Consider the following 7219-nt stretch of genomic DNA (forward strand, 5'->3'; position numbering starts at 1 on the left):
GACTTGCCCAGGGTCACACAGCTAGCAACTGTCAAGTGTCTGAGAACAGATTTGAACTCAGGTTCTCATGACTCCAAGGTCAGTGCTTTATCCACTGCACCACCTAGCTGCCCCCAGACCAGGGATTCTTAATCTAAGGTCTGTGAATTCAGGTTTTTGTTTGTTTGTTTGTTTGTTTGTTTTTTTAAATAGGTGACAACTGTACTTTGCAAAAAAAAAAAATGGTTTCCTTGGTAATCCTATGCTTTAAATTTTCTTTATTTTTATATCATTCTATGAAAGGTCCATAAGCTTCCTCACAGGCTTCACTGCCTATGAGGGGTCTAGGATTTTTTTTTTCTTTAGTGAGGCAAGTGGGGTTAAGTGACTTGCCCAGGATCACACAGCTAGTAAGTGTTAAGTGTCTGAGGTCGGATTTGAACTCAGGTATTCCTGACTCCAGGGCTGGTGCTCTATCCACTGCGCCATCTAGCTGCCCCATCCATGATTTAAAAAAAAAAAAAAAGGCTGAGAAAAACTGTCTTAATCCCTTGAAATGAATGAATGAGAAAGCCTTTATTAAGGACTTATTGCATGCCGAGCATTATGCTAAGTGCTGGGATTCAAATAGAAAATGAAGACCGACCTTGCTCTTAAGGAGATTGGATTCTAAATGGAGAAGGCAACACATGCGGAGAGCTCAGTTGCAGGCTAGATAGAAAAGGCCCCAGTGTTCTTAGATTGCTTTGGAGTGTCTTCTCCATAAGAATGGCCCAGGGGCACTAGGAAAGAGGATGAGTATGCCTAAGCACCAGAATGGAAGGGAATTCTGGGCTTATACCTACTGAGCTGGGGATGGGGGAAGGGAAGTCAGTGTCCAGCCAGGAAGAGAAAATGGGAAGAGGGAATTGGCAGGAAGATCGGCAACAGGCTTCAGAGCAGGGGAGGGGGAGGAGGAGACTGGTTCTGCCTGGTCATTCATTCTTCTTGTTTTCTTATTCTAGATACACTCCAGTTTTTCAGTGTCAGTCAATAAACATTTATTATTAAATGCCCACTATGTGCCAGGCACTATGCTAGGCACGATGCTAATGTGCTTTAATAGGTGAAATCCAGAAATGAATATGGCATTTATTCTGGGTTGCAGTGAGGGTCCCCTGTAGGAATCAAACCTAGGCATGTCAGGGTAACTAAAGGAGGTCAAGTATCATCCAAAGATCAAGTGGACTTGAAGTCCTAAGGAAAGAAGCATTTATTAAGCACCTACTTGTAGTTCAGTCATTTCAGTGACATCTCTTTGTGACCCCATTTGAGGATTTTTTTTTTTTTGCAGGGCAATGAGGGTTAAGTGACTTGCCCAGGGTCACACAGCTAGTAAGTGTCAATTGTCTGAGGCTGGATTTGAACTCAAGTCCTCCTGAATCCAGGGCCAGTGCTTTATCCACTGCACCACCTAGCTGCCCTCCATTTGAGGATTTCTTCGCAAAGATACTGGAGTGCTTCACCATTTCCTTCTCCATCTCATCTGACAGATGAGGAAACTGAGGCAAACAGGGTGAAGTGACTTGCCCAGGGTCAAACATCTGTTGCGTGTCTGGAGCTGAATCTGAACTCAGGTCTTCCTGAGTTCACTAAGGACTCTATTCACCCAATCACCTAACTGCCTCTAGCTGAAGACCCGAATTCAAGTCCCAGCAGTATCTCTTATCTATTTATGACCTTAGGCTAATTACTTTCTTTTTTTGTTTGGGTTTTTGTTTTGTTTTGTTTTTTAGTGAGGCAGTTGGGGTTAAGTGACTTGCCCAGGGTCACACAGCTACTAAGTGTTAAGTGTCTGAGGTTGAATTTGAACTCAGGTACTCCTGACTCCAGGGCCTCTATCCACTGTGCCATCTAGCTGCCCCTCTTTTTTTTTTTTAATAAAAGTATTTTATTATTTCCCACTTACATGTAGAGATAGCTTTCAGCATTTGTTTACATAAGATTTCCAATTTCAAATTTTTTTCCCTCCTTACCCCCCTCCCCTCCTCCCCCAGACAATCCCCCAGGCAATCCGATGTAGGTGATATATATATGTGTGTGTGTGTGTGTGTGTGTATGTATTTATTTATTTACATATATACACATATATGCATATATACACATACATAGACATATATACACACATACACATACATAACAACATATTTCTGCATCAGTCATGCTATAAGAGAAGAATCAGAGCAATAAGGAAAAACCTCAAAATAGAAGAACAACAGCACCAAAAACAAAAGAAATAGTATGGTTCAATCAGCATCCATATTCCATAGTTCTTTTTCACTGGACCTCAGTTCTCTCCACTCCAAAATGAGTAATTACATTATTGGTTTTTTCCTTTGTTCTGGAAGAAGATCTCATCCGGATGATGTCAGGACTTGCAAATGAATTAGATTTAAGTGAGGGAGGGCTGTGCAAAGTCACCAACCTCACTCCTCCAAAGTCATTGGAGTCCAGTGGCAAGACAAGATGACTGGCAGTGGCCCTAGATGTCTTGGGAGAACTTGGCCTTTTTTTTTTTTTTTTAGTGAGGCAATTGGGGTTAAGTGACTTGCCCAGGGTCACACAGCTAGTAAGTGTTAAGTGTCTAAGGCCAGATTTGAACTCAGGTGCTCCTGAATCCAGGGCCGGTGCTCTATCCACTGCGCCACCAGCTGCCCCCAGACCTTGGCCTTTTTAAGCTAAGGTCTCTCCCAAGTCTCAGTTTGCCGGAGGCAACAGCCATTCAGTGATTAAAGGCTAGGTAAGAATTGGGGTGACAGAAAGACTAGTTGATTTTCCAAAAGAATTAATCTGGGGGGCAGCTAGGTGGTGCAGTGGATAGAGCACTGGCCCTGGAGTCAGGAGTACCTGAGTTCAAATCCAGCCTCAGACACTTGACACTTACTAGCTGTGTGACCCTGGGCAAGTCACTTAACCCCAATTGCCTCACTAAAAAAAAAAAAAAGAATTCATCTGGGAGGGGAAAGACCTTCAGAATAATTGGCCCAGAAGATCTCTGAGATCCCTTCCCGGTCTAGCATGCTTGCTATGATTCTTGAAAGCTATAAACAGGAGATAATGGTCAAACAAAAATCCATCCAGGAAAAGTTATGCAAGTATCTGCGTATTTCCTGGGGTTCTGACTTCTGCTCTCTGTCCTGGTTCTTCTGTCTTTTCTAGTTTTGTCCACTTTCTTTCCTAACCCCAACCGAAGCTCTCTAAGAGGGAGGCCACCCCTGCCCCACTCTGGTTCGGCCCCAGGCTCAAACCTCCTTCCATCTTTTGTATTTGTGCTTTTCGGATCCGAGTTTAGTAGAGACACCCCATGGCAAACCAGATGGTTTTCCTCCTTCTTGATTTCCATAGCATCCAGAAATATTAACCACTTCCTCTTTATCAAAACATTCTACTCCTAGGATTTCCAGGATCCTCTACTTTTTTTTTTTTAAGTGAGGCAATTGGGGTTAAGTGACTTGCCCAGGGTCACACAGCTAGTAAGTGTCAAGTGCCTGAGGCGGGATTTGAACTCAGGTACTCCTGAATCCAGGGCCAGTGCTTTAACCACTGTACCACCTAGCTGCCCCCTTCCTCTACTGTTCTAAACCCCAAAAACAACCTCCAGGGGAAAAGGTACCTGTCTCATGGGTTGTCTTAGGACCCCAGGAAGTCCAAATTAGGAAGGGCCTTAGAAGTTATACAAAGCGGGGCAGCTAGGTGGCGCAGTGGATAAAGCATTGGCCCTGGAATCAGGAGGACCTAAATTCAAATCTAGCCTCAGACATTTGGCACTTACTAGCTGTGTGACCCTGGGCAAGTCACTTAACTCCAATTGCCTCACCAAAAAAACAAACAAACAAACAAAAAACCTAAGTGGAGGGAAAGACTAGATGACTTTGAGGGGATCTTTCAAAAATGGGTATCAGTAAGATATGCAGTATCCATCCATTCCCGCATATCTTCTTGCATACCTAGATATTGTTATCAGCTTACCAGGGTCATGCTTGACCACACCTTATTCCTGAAGTGGGAGACTGAGGTGCTTATCCCTTGGCCTACGAGATTGGAATCTTGGATTTCTTGAGAACCCACTACAATATAACAAACCAAGGCCTGAGAGAGGTTTATTAAGTACCCACTAGGCTGGGGATACAAAGTAAGACAAAAGGTAATCTGTTCTCTAGAAGTCCACAGTCAAATTGGGGAGAGAGCAATACAAATAAGCAATATGCAGGATAAATTGGAAATAAGCAGCAGAGGAAAGAGAATCAAGAATTGAGAATCAAGGGGAATTGGGTGAGACTTTTACCTAGACCTGAAGGAATCTAGGGAAGTCAGGAGGTGAAGATGAGAAGGAAAACCATTTCAGGAATGGGATACAGCCAATGAATGTGGAGATGAAGTGTTTTATGGAAGCAACAGGGAGGAGACCAGTGTCATTGGATCAAAGAGTATGAAGTAGTGGGTAAGGTACAAGAGGACTTGAAAGGGAGGAGGAGGCCAGATTATGAAGGGCTTTGAAAGCCAGATAGAGGATTTTATATTTTATACTGGAGAGATTTGGGAACTAATGGAGTTTATTGAGTAGATGGAGGGATATGATCAGAGTTGTACTATAGGAAGATCACTTCGACAGCTTAGGAGAGGTTGGACTGGAATGGGGAGAGACCTCAGGCAGGCAGACCCACCAGCAGTCTATTGCAATAGTTCAGGTGTGAAGTGATGGGGGTCTGCATCAAAATGGTGGCAGTGTCAGAGGAGAGAAGGGGGTGTACTTAGATTTTTCTGACTCTGAGTTCAGCTCTTTGTCCACTGTGCCACCTATCTGTCACCTTAGATGACCTTCTAGGGTTCTTCCAAGATCTAAATTTATGGTGCTATGATTTTAACTATAGTTACATTTAAATTTCTGTCCTGACTTTCTCCCTCTTTCTTTTCTCTTTCTCTTCCCTTTGTTTTTTAAAAAAATTGATTGCTATGGGGGCAGCTAGGTGGCACAGTGGATAAAGCACCAGCCCTGGATTCAGGAGAGCCTGAGTTCAAATCCAGCCTCAGACACTTGACACTTACTAGCTGTGTGACCCTGGGCAAGTCACTTAACCCTCATTGCCCCACAAAAAAAAAATTGATTCCTATAGGTACCATATATTAATTTATCAATATTATACCAGTAAAGGATTGACCACATGTCTCTCTAACTTCTCATGGTCTCAGGCTGCATGGTAGAGAAAGCAGGCAGAGAGCTTCAGTATGTCAGTTACCGAGAGCAGGAGAAAAGCCCCCAAAGACCCAAGAGACAGAGACTATGTGGTCTCAGAGAACCAAGAGAGAAGCCCCAGAAAGCAAAGAGAAGCTCAGAAAATGCCCCAGAAGCTCCAAGTGGTGTTTCCCAAGGGTTTTAAATCCTCTTTTGATAGAGGCAGGTCATTCATTATACATTGATCAAAACTAATTGGTTGGGGCAGCTAGGTGGCACAGTGGATAGAGCACCAGCCCTAGAGTCAGGAGGACCTGAGTTCAAATCCGACCTCAGACACTTAACACTTAACTAGCTATGTGACCCTGGGCAAGTCACTTAACTCCAATTGCCTCACAAAAAAACCCAAAACCAAACCCAAAGTAATTGGTGAGCATCATTCAGTTCCACTGGTTGACATGACCTGAAGGTGGTCTACATTAAAATGAACTCTATGGATGACATCATGGAAAAGAATGCAAAAGACCCTTCATTCAAGTTGCTCAAGGCAAACTCCATTATCTAAGTGGGTTTAATCACATCAGTCCTCCACTGATCTAGACAAAAGAATCTATCTCCATTCCTTTTGTTCCCTTTGGTTTGTCCCAGATGAGATTTGATGAAGTTTCGCCAGGAGAATTGGACTTTGGGGGGTGGGGGGGGGTGTGGAGGACTGATCCCTGGATCTCCCAAGAAATCCATTCTTCATAATTATTTTCTCACACCTTCCAACAGAAAGCTAGCGAAGTCTCTTGGCTTCAATTATGTCTCCTCTGCTGGGGTCTGAGAAACAATGTATCACAATAGAAAGATCATAGGATTGGTAATCAATAGATCCCAATAAGTTCTAGTACTGACTCTGCTACTTTGGATAGCTATGTAACTTTGAGCAAGTCATTAAATTTCTGGGGGCCTCATCTTTGAAATGAAGTAGTTGGGCTAAGCATACTTTCAAGACCCTTCCGACTCTGATTTTATGATTTCCAAGTCTACATCTCCAGCCCTGACCTTTTCCCCAATCCTGTATTTCCCGTTTCCATGGACAGCCCATGTGATCTACTGATATGTGATGTCCAAAGAAGAAATCCCCTGACTCATAAGCTGGATACATCATCTATGGTGAATTTATGAGAGGACAAGGGCACAAGTCGCACGATATTGTCAGGAATGGATAGGTTCTGATTTTGATTGCTGGAATTCTATCATTAAGAAACTGATAGGCTGGGCTCCCAGGAGATGGACCACTTGCTCATTTCTGTTCTATACGAAACCATGTTATTTGGAATGAGTTCAGTCTAGGGAGTCTGGACTCTAGTGATAGGGGGAATTCCTTTTCTCACATATATTGTATCATTAAATATCCTACCCAAAGATTTCAAGGACACTTTAAATTTTAATAAATTATATTATGGCTCAAAAATGGAGCAGTTCCTTCCCTAAAGGAGAGAAGTTAATGTGGTATTCAATTCAAAATATGAATCAGGATATGGGATAGGTCATTTATCCCTATACACAAACAATGCTGAGCATAAAGGATTCACATGCATACATTAATGAAATGATTAGAACAGAATTCAATAACTTAATTTATGACATCTTATCTTCTGGGAAGCCTTAAATTCCATTAGAATATAAACTAATTTTTTTGTTGTTGTTCTAGAGAGAGGTTTATTTAGTGGGGATAGTGGAACACATACACATACAAATATGTATGTGCACAAGTGTATATACACATACACATTAGGTGCATTATTAGCTCCATAATGAGCACACCAAATTATTTTTTAATTTTAATTTTAGACTTTTATTTTCCAAATTACATGTAAAAGCAAATTTCGACATCAATTTTTTAAAAAAACTTTGTGTCCCAATTTCTTTTCCTCCCTCCCCTCCCACCCCCACCCTAAGAACTCAAACAATTGAACATAAATTATACTTTAGTAGTCATGACAAACAATTCTACCTTATCTAGGTTGTGAGAGAAAACAG

Source organism: Dromiciops gliroides, chromosome 3, assembly GCF_019393635.1.
Source record: "Dromiciops gliroides isolate mDroGli1 chromosome 3, mDroGli1.pri, whole genome shotgun sequence".
Lineage (NCBI taxonomy): Eukaryota > Metazoa > Chordata > Mammalia > Microbiotheria > Microbiotheriidae > Dromiciops > Dromiciops gliroides.